The sequence below is a fragment of the Bidens hawaiensis genome, unplaced genomic scaffold (genome assembly GCF_021521415.1).
Source record: "Bidens hawaiensis isolate Kalapana, Puna unplaced genomic scaffold, B.hawaiensis_p1.1 tig00029325_1, whole genome shotgun sequence".
In the NCBI taxonomy this organism is placed as follows: Eukaryota; Viridiplantae; Streptophyta; class Magnoliopsida; order Asterales; family Asteraceae; genus Bidens; species Bidens hawaiensis.
This window is the reverse complement of record NW_027494848.1, coordinates 280,593-295,326: the sequence shown is the minus strand read 5'-3', so window position 1 is coordinate 295,326 and position 14,734 is coordinate 280,593.

Sequence of the window (14,734 nt, the reverse complement as noted above, 5' to 3'; positions counted from 1 at the left end):
AAGGAATGACAGTTGTAAAGGAGGTGTCAGGCCTATAAAAGGAATATTTAGGGCACGCCTCCTAACAACGGTTGACAACGAGACTCATTAATTTTGAAAGAATATTTGTGAGTGACGGTTGTTCCTAGAATCGTACGGATATAACTTTCCCATCAAGAAACCCTAGATAGATTATCGTTTGTATGATTTATATTATATAAATGGAAATCTTTTGAGTGAATCTCGTGTGTTAGTTACCTTTGTAATCGTTCAGCCATTACACTGTTTGTTATTGAGTCCTCCTTTAACAACGGTTTTTTTTTCTAAAAATAGCAACCTGTCATTAACTCCCTTGTCAACACATTTATTTGTGTGAGTTATGACTTGATTTGTTAACGATCTATCAACAATCGGGGACCTGACAGTTAATGGTGGCAGTGACTTCCGCTACTATAGTCGGAATCACCGCCTATAATTGCCAAATAATCATGTTGGTCATGTCCGCCTCAGATATCGTGTTAGCTTTCTTCTGGGTCATTCAATAATAATAATCAACTATACTTTAATTATAGTTATTTACCACCATAGCGAGCACATCATAACGGTAATCATGATTATAAAAACAAGTATACCAAATAACACATTAATATTATACATAACTGTTACTATACATATGCATTCAAAATCAGCGCATATGCTTAACCTAGTAAAAGATAACGCTTGTATATGCGTATCAAAACTTGTTACTTTGATATACCTAACCCGATAAGGGTCAGTGCTTGTAACAGTACATCCAAAATCATCCTCCATATCAGCGCAACATGCTACTACAAAATGTTGCATGGGGTATTAAAAGACTATGTACAATTGTACCATTCTATCCATATTTCTATATATCCATTTGTATATAGTACAACAAACACACACAAACAAGCACTAAGGCTGCAATAACTGCATTACAACCCCATAACTGGGTTGTCACCCTATCCAAACGCCACCGAGAATAGGCATCATATCGCTGTAAGTTCATCACTATCTGCTGTATATCCGACATACAATCATATATCTCACGCCTTCTATGGATGTAGGTGGCTATAACTACTAAGTGCTCTACTACCTGATTGGTCAACACTCCTAACCAAGCTGGGTCAGCTAAACCAGGAAGTTCCTGACTAGGTGTAGGTTTACCCCATGTAGGGTAAGGTTTTTCAGCAACCTGGATGCATGAGGTTTCTCCCCTATGATAGGTCGATCTGGGTGAGGAAAGGGTACGATCAGGTGGTGGCACACTCGTACGGGCAGTCTAACGGGGCTCTATGAGTGGGTGTAGTCACCGTGGTATGGTATGATGGCGGAGTTGGAGATCTAGGAGCTCTAATAGGTGAATGGTAAACACTGGTGGCTCCTGTCTCGTGTCTAGGGTGCCGTAGGGGGATAACAGTCACATCTATAGCCTGATAAGCCAGGTTGATCAGTGGGTCCCTCATGGGAAACTATGACATCCCCTAACTCTCTCCTTCTTCTTCTTCAACTCTCTCCTTCTTCTTCTTCTTCTTCTTCCGGATTTTCATCATTTACCGATAATGCTAGTACCTCGTAAGCCTCATAATAAACAGACCTCGACATCCGTCTACACAAGGGTTAGTACTAAATATAATACTTCTTGATAATATTAATCTTCATTAAATATAATATTAATCACAACTAAATACTTACATGTATTTATAGACATCAGTATAGGTAAACAGTCATATATGTTTACACACACACACACACACATAATTAACTTTATATTTTATACACATATGTTGTCATTTTTACCTATTGGAATGTCAACGACTTCTTCTTGAATTCCTACCTACTGCAAGTCCGTTATTATGTTCCAGACCATAATAACCCACTTGTCCATTCGCGTTCATCTCAAAAATAATCAGTATATATTATTAAATATTATTTATTTCCAGAGATAATCGAGCATACGGTTATATTAGGTATCCTAAGGACATTCTAATTCTTTATAACTAATAGCTCTGATACCAACTTCTGTCACATCCCGGCTAGGTAAATGCGGAAGCGTAATACGAGAATGTAGGTATCAACCACATTGTTTATAGAGAAACATTAACAAACTAATTTACATTATATTACATCATTCTAATTTTGTTTACAAACTAGGCGTTACACAACATTAACCTGTTGACAGCTGCTTGATTCTTTATTAATATATTTGTTCTATCAACAGTTGTGTTATCTACTTACAGTACATGTGGCACATAAACACATTACTCTAACTTCGGTATACCTGAAAATCATGTTAAAAGGGTCAACTACGAATAGTTGGTGAGTTTCACTAGTATAAAAAAAACAATATACGTAATCATAGTATTCATGTTTTGTATGTATACGATGTAATTATTGTAAGCCACAAGTGAAACCTGGACGTGCGGTTATCACGTGGCCCCTCATTGCCCATACACTACTCATTGCCACAACTGCCACATGCCCCAGTAGTACTATGTCTAACACCACATAACATGTAAGTATGGTCACGTGCAATTGAGTAATAGTTCCGGTACTCTCCACCGGCCCTGTCAACTGGTTTTGTCAAACCAATAGTACTATTCACATGCCACGAGCTCGTAGTTAATCACTCGTGTTTAGTGGGGACTCTCAAGTGTTAGCACTTTGATAATTCACATCATAACACGTTTCTATATTGACAGATATATGTACCACGGCTTTTCAGCCCAAAAGTTCGTAAAACAGTTCAAAAAGAGGGGTCATGAAACTTAACTTATTGTAATATAGTATACCCATGCTTTTCACCCCAAAAGTTCGTAAAACAGTTCAAAAAGAGGGATCATGAAACTTAATTTATTGTAATATAGTATCAGCATTACATTGCTATAAATGGTATGCCTCGGTTATAGCTCAATCCTTATAATCGGTAATGTATTGTTAATACTAGTACAATCTTTAAACTAAATCGGGCTGTATATTTAGTCTGGGTATGGCTGTTATGCCAAAAACATGTCAGTAGTCTTAGATTGTGACGTTGTACATTTTTTAATAATCAAAACAGGTTTTGACACTGTTTCACCGGTTTTTGTGCCTGGCCAAGTTAGTCGTTCACGTGTTTCGAAAATAGGTAAGATCACACAAAGTTACGTAAATGTATTGTTTGATAAATAATTCGATTTATAAAATAAATTTAGGGTTTAGGTGCCCAGATTTGCTACAGGGTTCGTTTTCGTTTTAATACTAATTTGATTGTACAAAATGTGCACAATTCACCCAAATCGACAAGGAATCTCGTAAAAAGTTCGTTTTTACCAAATGTATTCATAAATATGATAATTGAACAATTTTGATGTTATGATATACCAGTCAGTTTGTTAAACATAATGCTACCGGTTTTATCAAAATATATAGAAATTATATCATCAAATTATTATAACTCTTTATTTATATATAACTAAATTATGAAAATTTCTACCCTAACAAATTTAAATGTATAGATTTTTATAAAAATAATTCCAAAATTATAAAACTTGTTTATTTATTTATAAAAATTCATTTTATATGTTGTTATCTTTGTCCGATGAATCTCACGTTTATGTCACACCCCGACTAGGTAATTGCGGAAGCATAATACGGGAATGCAAAAGACATGTCTAGTATCAACCACATTGTTATAAAGCAAACTAACAAACTAATTTACATCATGTTACATTGTTTGGTACTAAGTTTACGAGCTAGATGAAATACACATAACCGGTTCTCTTGCCCTTTTATTCTTTATCACAAAGCACATAAGCAAATTATTCCAACTTCGGCTCACCTGAAAAGCATGTTAAAACGGGTCAATTACAAATAGTTTGTGAGTTTCATAAGTTTGTACGTGATAAGTATACGTATCATAGTATTCAGTATATATGTATATACATATGTATACAATGTAATTATACTAAGCCACAAGTGAATCCTTGACACATTATACCACGTGGCCTCTACTGCCCACGCGTTTCCTCGTGGCCTCAACTACCACATTCCCCAAAGGTACTATGTCTAACACCACACAACATGGTACAAAAGGTTCATGTGGTCATGTGCAATTGTAAAACATGTTCCGGCATACCCCACCGACCCTATAAATTGTGTTTGTCAACCCAATAGTACTAATCACATGCCATGAGCTCGTAGTTAATCACTTGAGTGGGGGGGGGGGACTTTCAAGTGTTAGCACTTAGATAATTCACATCATACAACGTTTCCAAATAAATATGAATACATAAACATGCTTTCCAACCCCAATGTTCGTAAAACAATTTAAAAAGTAGGGGTCATGAAAATGACCTTATAGCACGATAAGTTGAGTTTCATGACCCCTATTTTTAAACAGTCTTATGAACATTTGGGGTGAAAAGCATGTTTATATATATCTATTTATCTGGAAACTCATTATAATGTGAACTATTTAAGTTCTAACACTTGAAAGTTCCCGCAAATACGAGTGATTAACTATGAGCCAGTGACATGTGAATAGTACTATTGGTTTGACAAACGCAATTGACGAGCCGGTGGGGTAAACATACATACATACCTACATACACGCTATGTAGGGCTGTCACTTTTACCCGAAACTTGAAACCTAACCCGAGAAAACACGTACCCAAACCCGAACTTACCCAAAGCGAAAATCCCGAACCCGAACCAAAGTAATTTGGGTTGGTTCTCAGGTTTGATTTATAAGTTTCGGGTCAACCCAAATAACCCGAATAACTCGAATAGACTTTTGGTTTTGAAATTATATATATTTAGGTATAATAGGCTTAGTCTTAGTCACTAATGTTATAAGAATCTGGTCTTAATCGATTGTTTCATTACAACTATTATAGATCGATTGTTTATTGTTATTTATGTTTTCTGTTTATTACTAATAGCAACTGTAATCGAACAACCAAATCACGCTTAATTGAAGACGATTATGGTCTGAGTTAGTATTCTACTTTTGGATTGTTTTATCAAGTTATGTTGGTATATTATTTAATTATTTGCTTACGACCAAAGAATAATATGTGATTTTAATTTTAGCATTGTAGTTTTTTTAAATTTGTTTTTTTTTTTTCTAGAATACTCAAAACCCGATTAACCCTACTCGAAAAAACCCGAACATGAATTACCCGAACCAGAATAACCCGTGAGAGATTCGGGTTGGGTTTCAGGTCAAGATTTAAAACTTTGAAAACCGAAGTACCCAACCCGAAAATTGAACCCGAAGAACACCCCTAACGCTATTTTGTGTTAGGCATAGCTACCCGGGGCATGTCGTGGGCCCTGGAGGCCACGGGGAGTGCGTTGGCAGTGGAGGCCACGTGGGATAAAACACGTCAAGAGTTCATTCGTGGCTTAGGATAGTTATATCATACACACACACACACACACACACACATATATAAATCATGTTATGATGAATACACCAATATGATTTCGTTTAAACTTTTGAAACTCACCAACTATTAGTAGTTGACCCCCTTTTTAACATGCTTTTCAGGTGCAACAAAGTTGGAATAAGGTATTTGTGTGCTATGTTTTCGGGTTGTGACTGAAACCATTGTAGACAGAAGCAAGTATGCTAATAATAAATAAAGTAGCTAACAAATTGATCAATGTTATGACATACCTAGTCAGTAAAAAGAGTTAGAATGATGTAGTATGATGTAAATTAGTTTGTTAATGTTTCTTCATAAACAATGTGGTTGATACCAGAGGTGTCTGTTGCATTCCGGTTTTACGCTTCCGCTATTACTAGTCGGGGTGTGGCATATGTTGGTATCAAATCCATTTGTTATAAAGAATTAGGAAGTCCCTTAGGATAACTAATATAACAGTAGGCTCGATTATCTCTGGGAATAAATAATAATTAATAATATATAGTTATTAATACCAGGATGAACTCAAATGGGCAAGTGGGTTATTCTGACCCGGAACGTAATAACGGACTTTCTTCTACGAGGGAATTCGGGATGAAGTCACTGAACACTTGAATATGTAAATTATAATAAGTGGCCCTAATCATTTAGGGTACACCAACCATTTTAACGAACTGGCCCACCTAGTGCCATGGTTAGTTACTCCAGAACCTAAAAGAATCGAACGCTACGTTTGGGGATTAATGCTAGCGGTAAGAAGTATAGTCAATTCAGTAGCCCACCCAACTTTGGAAAGTGTTGTGTCACAAGCCGGCATTGTCACATTCGACCTCACTGGAAGTGGTGAGTTAAGAATGCCAGGGGAGTTATCAGGTACAAAAAGAACTGATTATGGAACTATAGTACAGGGTAAACAACAGAATAAGCGGGGTCTTGGCCGAAATGCGGGAAATGTAATTTGCATCACTTAGGTAAATGTCGACCAATCGTGTGTCAGAATTAGGGAAAGATTCGGCACGATGCCCCTAATTGTAGGACCGTCACTGATAATGTAAACCGAACAATCCAGACAACTCAAACCCGCTGTCCACTACCACCTAGACCCCAACCAATTTGATAGCAACCCATCCAACAAACCCCACCCCCAATGAACCGCCGTACTAGCTATGAATGTGGTAGTACATAACACTTTAGAAGATACTGCCCTAGATTGACCCAAGTTGCAGTAAGAAGTGTCACATCCCATTTGTGGATAAAAATAAAATATTTGAAATTTATATTTCAAGTATTATTTGTGGCACCCGGCATTTTCCGTTTAACTCCGTTAACTAAACCCAGTTAAATCCTGTTGACTTGTGTCAGTAAACCCGGTTAGTTCTGTTAACTAAGTTAATGAACTCTTATACATGTAGTGTCATGTATTCACACATTGAGTTAGTCGTGTTGTTGGTGACCTAAGTGAGAGTAACTAGTTATTGATAACTAGAATAATAAACTTGTCACACATGCTATATGTTGTAATAAATTTGTCACGCATGATATGTTACATGTATTATATGTGATAGATATTTACATGCTTAAGATGTTACATGATTAGTTATTGCATACCCATATGTTGTAAGAGATTGAACAATTAAATAATATAACATATAATAAATTACATGGTAAGTAACAAAGAGAAGTGCACAACATATGGTTACTAGGAAATGGTTATAATAAAATGTAACATGTCACAAATTAAATAAAATAAAGTTATCTAATGTTTAATCAAATTGATGATGACTTAATGAGGGTGTAAATGAATGTGTAATGAGATTTAAATAACAATGAATATTAAAAATTTTCTTTTTCTCTCCTTGGCCGTCCAATTCACACACATATACACACATTTTATTTTCTCAAAATCTCTCTCAAAAATCATAAACAATTAGGTGAATTTGGAAGAAAGAATATTGGATTTTTGAATCAAGCAATAGGTAAGTATAGTTTAGTATATATTCTTGTGTATATTTTGATTTTTGATTCATGAAACCTAGTATCCAAATCATCGGATTTGTGAAAAATGAATCAAGGATGATCAAGGTTGATTGTTAAAAGAAATTTTGTGTCTTATTATAAAAGAAAGGATGGAAACCTTTTTGTAACTAAATATTATTTTATAAATCAGTAAAATAATGAAAGACATGAGATTTGATTGTATAAAAATGTTCCTTGATAATTAAAGATCATAAGGATATAAGAATCATGATTTTTATGACTTTTGGTTTAAATCTGCTTGTTGACAGATTCTGTGTTTTAGATTGTAGATTGAATAACTTGATGATAATTTTGTGTTTCTGATTGATTTTTGAAACTATGATTAAGAACTTTGAATCTAGTTTTCAAAAAGTCATGAATCATAGTTTTTGGACTTTATTTGACTGCTTTTTATTAATTTACAAAATCGGGTTGCAATCCAGATTGAAAGAGAAACTTTCTGAGCTGTGTTTTAAATTGTATAAATTGAGATTGAAAATAGATATCGGTGTGATTCTACTTCTAGAATGTTATAAATTGAAGCGGAAATCTAACACAATTGGTCTTGCATCAATTGGATAAAAATAGAAATTTTGGCAAATATTTGTGTACTGTTGTGTTAAAATAGAGACTGAAATTAGGTTGTTGTAGAGTGTGAATATTTTGTATATTTGTGTGAACTGGAAAATTATAAGAAAAATATAGGTTATACCTAATACTTGTTAGAATATGTGTGAATTATTTGGTAATTTAATTACAAGTTTTGGTTGGCTGGAAAAATCAGTTTTGATGATTGAAAACTTGTTAAGGATGATTAGCATATTGGTTAGTAAAAATAATTGTAGTTTGTAATAGAATGATTGTGGTAAATTGGATTTTGACTTGATGGGTCAACTTAGAACTATTTGACTAAGTGGTTAGTCTTACTTGTGAAGTGTTGAAAAGTGGTAGAAGTTAGACTTAGTCATAGAATTGTATGAAAAGTGGCTAAGTGCACATTACTTAATTGTTGTTAAATTGTGACTAGGAACATCAAGTAATCATTCTAAGTCTAGATTATTGGTCAAAAGTCACCAACGGGTCGTCGGTCAATATTTTGGTCAATGGTCAACATTTTGGTCAACGGTCAACAAAACTCAATTTTTAGTCTTCGATCATCGACACTTGGACTTTTTAGTCAACGGTCAACAACCTGGAGCTTTTGGTTAAATGTCAAACGATAAGTCAAACTTTGGTCAATATCAACGAAAAGTCAAACTTTGGTCAAAGTCAACAAAAAGTCAAACTTTGGTCAAACTTCAAATAAACAAGGGAATTGTTTGGATACTAAGAGTTCTAGGAATCGATTTGCAGATACTTATAATGCTTGTATGATTTAGGCACTAGAACAACTTTGACCTAAGTAGTTGACTTTCAATTTGAACCGCATTCGATGTGAGTTTCACTACCCCACTTTTTACTTACTCCTTTGGGGGGGGGGGAAGCATGCAACATACAAACTTTTGGATAATTTTAGACTTTTTAATACCTCATGGGTACATAGTGCACTTAAACTGAAGTACCCCATGCACACTGGACCGTTAACAATTTTACATTGGCCAGGTAATGAAAGGTAGTGCTACTGGGTTTGACGAACCCCCTCGGGGCTCTTGGTTGTGGGAGTCGTCGGACGTTTCATTTACTAGGAATGAAATATGCACTAGTCTTATATTAGACTCCGTGGATGGCAAACAGAACTAACAAGTCGGCCTCTGTCACAATGGAACTCACACTAATGTAACATGATTGCTAGCATAATTAACTAGCGGTATTACTAATTCATACATTATCCATGCTTTACTACTTATATTGTTTATTTACTAAATGGTTTGTTTGACAAACTTGTTTTTAAACTCAAACCTGTGAACTCACCAACCGTTGTGTTGACCCGTTTTAGGATGTCTTTCTCAGGTGTTTAAGGTGCACGTGGGAAATTGAAATGAGTCTAGGATGCATGGATCGCACTGAGCATCTAATTATGCTGGGAGTCTTTAATGAAATGTTATGTCTGGGTGTCTTGACACGTACTCTAGGTTTTTAAGTGTTTTTCATAAATTATACGCTTTCGCAAATGTAAAAACTTTCTTTTAAATATACTTACCTCATTTATGATGAGCAATAATATTTAATATTTTCCATTATAAATTGGTTGTTCGTTATGACACATGGCTAGATCCTGGTATGTCACGCGCCTCACGGTAAAACCCCGTTAGTCGAAAATTGAGGGTGTGACAGATTGGCATCAGAGCCATTGGTTATAGTGAATTAGGTTTGTTTTAAAAAATAGTCTATAACTGTTTTCAAAGCTTTGTGTCAGTTTTAATACTTACAAACCCAGACATACATTTCATTCATGCATGAACTGCATATGTGTACGTGTCGTATTCGCGCCGCATTGATTTCGCACTTAGCTTCTACACTCATTTATGACAAGCATATTATTCATGCATTTGCATACACGTTTTAACTGTACTTGGGCTACGTAGTATGTTAGTACATAACCACTTAACTCTACAATGCCATATGGGTATGTCGACATCATCCACAACATTATCCTCGGATAAAGAGCACGCCACTCTTGTTGTCACATCGGAACCTTCACCCATTGTCACATCATTGGAGCCGAGGAAATACTGGCTTGAATATAGCAACGACATCATCTAGAATGATGAGTCATCTCAGGCCCTTGCACGGGCAACGCCAAACGAGTATAACCTTTTCAAGAGTTGGGCATGTCGGAAGTGAGTCTCTTATCTATCTACCATAATGAGTATCCTAAACTTGCTAGCCATACTCCACTCCAAACTCCAAACTTGAGTCTTGGGTGAGACACACCTCTTTGAGGAAGACCCTTGAAGTCTTTTTTTTTTTTGAAATTCATCTGCATTGAGATGCCGTAATTTTCATTCCTGGGCCGTGCGCTCATTTCATTAGTCGATGCTGCTGGAAGAGTAGATTGACTGCGCAACGAAAACATCTTGCTTATGGTACACTCAAAGTTTATTCCGACTTTAGATGGAAAAATGCTTACTTCACTTTATTTCTAGCTTATGTCTAAGTCATACTTCGATTGCATGTTTCTTCACGAACATTTATTCTTCTGCCATCTGTAAAGCTGAACTCTTAGTGTGTTTGACTCGAGTGAATACTCGGATAATCTATTCCCAACCAAAGTTTTGGGTGAAACTCTGAACTGATCTATGTATGATCAATAAAAAGTCTTTTTGCTGACCTTTTCATGATTATTATCACTTTGTACTCGGCAATCCAAACTAAGGGACAACTTGACGCATGGTGGGAGGAATTGGGCTGATCATGTAAACCGAATTATAATTTTGGGTGCACACTTAATAATAATTTACGGTGCATGTGAATCCTGATAAATCCTATAGTGTGGTCATAGTCCGTGAATCTCAAACCTAAGTTTCCACCATTGCTGGAAGCTCTCATAACTCATCCAACACTAGTAGACATTGTATAATGTTTTCTATAACTAGTAGATGCGACTAGCCTATTGAAGATGGATCCTCATAGAATTTGAGGTTTTAGTTACCAATATGCAAGTTATTTTGGCAAGCTTAAGATATCCTTTCCAAACTTTGTTATGAAAATAATCTGAATTCAAACCTCTCTAGCGTTTCGTGGCAGGACCTCTAACCCTAGTGTATATACGAAGTTTTAAGAACCTCTTATAAACCAACACCATGTTTGTGCGACCTAGCTAAAAGTTCCTGTTGATATACTTACCCTGACGAATTGTTAACTCCCATTTTAGCTTGAAATTTTTTTTCCGACCATGACAAACTTTATAATCAGACCATTCCATAAGATAATCCCATTTTCTCAAGGACATTGGAAAACATAATTTAAACCATCAAACCTCCACTAGAATGTGATGAATTGGAATACCTTATGCAAGGATGGAACCGTAACCCTATAACAAAACTCTTTCAGAAATATCTTCTTTAACACCCCTCTTTGGCTAACATTCTCAAAAACAATTTTAATCACTCGCCTCATCGTGACCCCGTGAACTAGCTACTAGTATGGTCCTACCTTAAGTCTCATGGAAATCGGTAATTTAGTTATGTATCCTTTCATAAAGCGTTGAATCTTCCTCTCGACCCATAGCTCTAAAGACACCTCCCTAAGGATTGGGGAATTATCTATGAAACTTTTCCTAGAAAGTTTTTGGCCCCAGATCAATGATTCTTAATCGTCTGAAGTAACGCCTTGATCGTATGTGAAGGCTGATGGTGTAACTCATCTTATGTGCCTATAGTAACAACGAACATGTTTTTGATACAAACCTCCAGCACTGATTCGCCCTAGTTTGAGTCAAACCCCGAATAGCCTAAGTATTATTTAATGCCCTCATGAAGGAAACTAAATTGATTTCTTCCCATTTGACATTAGTACAAGCTTGAACCCGCTAATGCCATCAATTTGCATTCACATAACGAAGTGATAAATTCCAAACCTAAACTTCAATAGAACAGCGAGTATGACCTTGACGAGACATATGGTTAAACTTTTCTTCTAGTAAACAAACAACAAAGTGATTGACATACTATCCAATAGACGATCAACCTACGATAATGACTTCGCCTGTGACGAACCTTAATTTGAACGAAACCCGAATAACCGTGTCCTCATTATGACTTCTATTTGTCCATAGGAACAAAGTTTAAGAAACAACGCATTCTATTTCAAGGGTACCCTATACCGCACGACTGAGGACCAAATAGTTAACGTGAATTAGTCATGTTAGTTGGTGAACGACCATTCATCATCAAAACCTTGCTCAGATCTGTAACTCACGAGGAACGACGAGTAACCATCCATCCAAGTATTCATATGGATTCATATTGGTCTATCTTAGATGGAAAACATATACTCATGTTTTCTTGCCTAAAGTGGAGAAGAGAATTTTACCAGTTACACTTGACATTGGGAAGATACAGTTTGGTTAGGATTGGTAATGAGAACCACCGAAGATGTGCTATTAGGGTGGTGAGTTAGCTGCGGCACACCCAATATATATAAAGCTAACGGCATATTGATGTTGGGGACATCATTAAGACTTTCCTACCTTGAGCATTATATTCGCTTTAACCAGAATCGGTATTCGCACCAAAGTGCTGGAGACAAGAGTTACCTTACGACCTAGAAACGATCCGCTCATGTTAGGAGAGATAGTTTCTAAATATGCCTTATTTGATGTTTGACTTGAACCATAATGCCCGCTAGAGCGGAGGGGAGGGGAAATCGTGTTATTGTGACTGATGATTAGTATTCCCACATAAGATACATTAGATGTCCATCCTACCTAATGACTAAACCTGCTAACTGAGCAAGTTGATGACGTCTTTTCTTTCGATGCATGGAACTAGTTAAGGCCAGCCTCAAATAAATAACCCATTGGATAAGCAATATGCATTTGGTTAAACATCATTAACGTTGAACAACGTCTCTCATTCTTAGTGATAGCGAAAAACTCTTAGGCTAAAACCGTATCATGTCCTTTGAGTCCAGAAAAATACAAACATAAGAAGACGTCTGACTTGTTTCAAACAATCCGAAAACCTCATTGAAGATGGGAGCTATTTTCCATGATCTTTATTGTTAATTTATCCTGAACTCCTATCGGATGCAACACCATTTGGGGTAATCATAATTCGTTTGACTAGAAGCGCACAACCCTCTATAGTCATGGGTATTAACAATAAATAGGAAAGAAACGAACCTTTAACCATTTCTTTCAACTTCTAATATTTCAAGTCTTTGGTATTTCCTGAATATTCAAAACGATACCTAATTTTGGACTTTATTCAGTTAAAATGATTATAACACCGACTTGTTTGGTTAAAATGACATTTTATCCCTTCCAGAAAGTTAACTTCACTATTTAGGAGTGGAAGAGTTCGTCCCATTTTTGAATCTTGATAAAGCATCAATTATCAACGAATGCATTTGACACTCACCTTGGAATTTTTTTTCACTTCGATCACTTAAAGTAACTCTCCAAATCACGTAATCTTAGTAATGGAGAAATTTTGACTTTAACCAAATTACTTTGATAGGAATTCTGGTACGAGCAGTTTCATCAACATTTTATTTCGGGACACATGTCCTTCGTGTCCACGCCATCAACCTCAAAATTTATGTTGAACACAATCGTTTCACGAAACTTTACTACCTAACCAATGTTGTGTAACGATCCAATCCGATAAACCATACCTCCCTGATTAAAAGAGCGCTAGCTGCCATAGTTTAAGCAAAAGTTAAAGGACTTCTAAATCATAGTTCAATTGGGCACGTAGTATATTTTTCAAATGGTTCCTTGTGTGGAATAGAGGAAACTCAACTTTAGCTAATCTACCTAATAGTGATCAGAATCTTATGAACATATTTGGGATGCTATAACCTGTTACAAGCTTCCTCATTATTGAGTTCCATGAACTCAAATTACGATATTGACCAAAATAGGAAACAAGACGTATTAGTATTCTTCGCTCGGTAGCCGGACTTGATCGGTAAATGAAACTCTTATATACAAATTCATCTTTATGAACCACCATCTCCTTGAGCTATAGAAACATTATTTTCTAAATCCTTAACATTTGTATCACTTCCGCAATGGTAGTCGTACCTATTACTAAGCTTATCTGGAAATGAGAGTGAACTATTGAGACTCAACTCCTTTACTGCTTTTGAAATTTTGTCATTTCTTTACAAATGGATGCTTATATTATAATGGCTTCCTTAAAATCTTAAAAAGTCGTAGTTGAATGCATCAACTTTTACAAACATTGATCGGATATTCGTATGACAAACCTCTCGGTTTATTTTATCTTAATATCTCTAATCAAGTGAATACTTGAATCTCGTTTGGTTCCCAACAACATTAAAATCGTTAGTCTCAGGACTTCCTATTTGTTTATAATGTCAAGCGTTCAGACGCTTTCACTATCAAGAAACTATGGTTATAGTTTCCGTATATCATAATCAAAATTTCGAGTACGAAATTTCTTTCAACAAGGGGATGATGTGACAAATGAAAAAAATTTCTTAAATACGAGTAACACTGCCCAAGTATTAGTGGCACAAGCATATAGACTGAAAGTCTACTGACGTACTGAATGTACAGTGAACAAATACATAGACTAAAAGTCTACTGAGGTACTGAATGTACAGTGAACAAACATATAGACATGAAGTCTACTGAATTTACTAAGGACAAATGCATAGACGAAAGTCGACTGGTG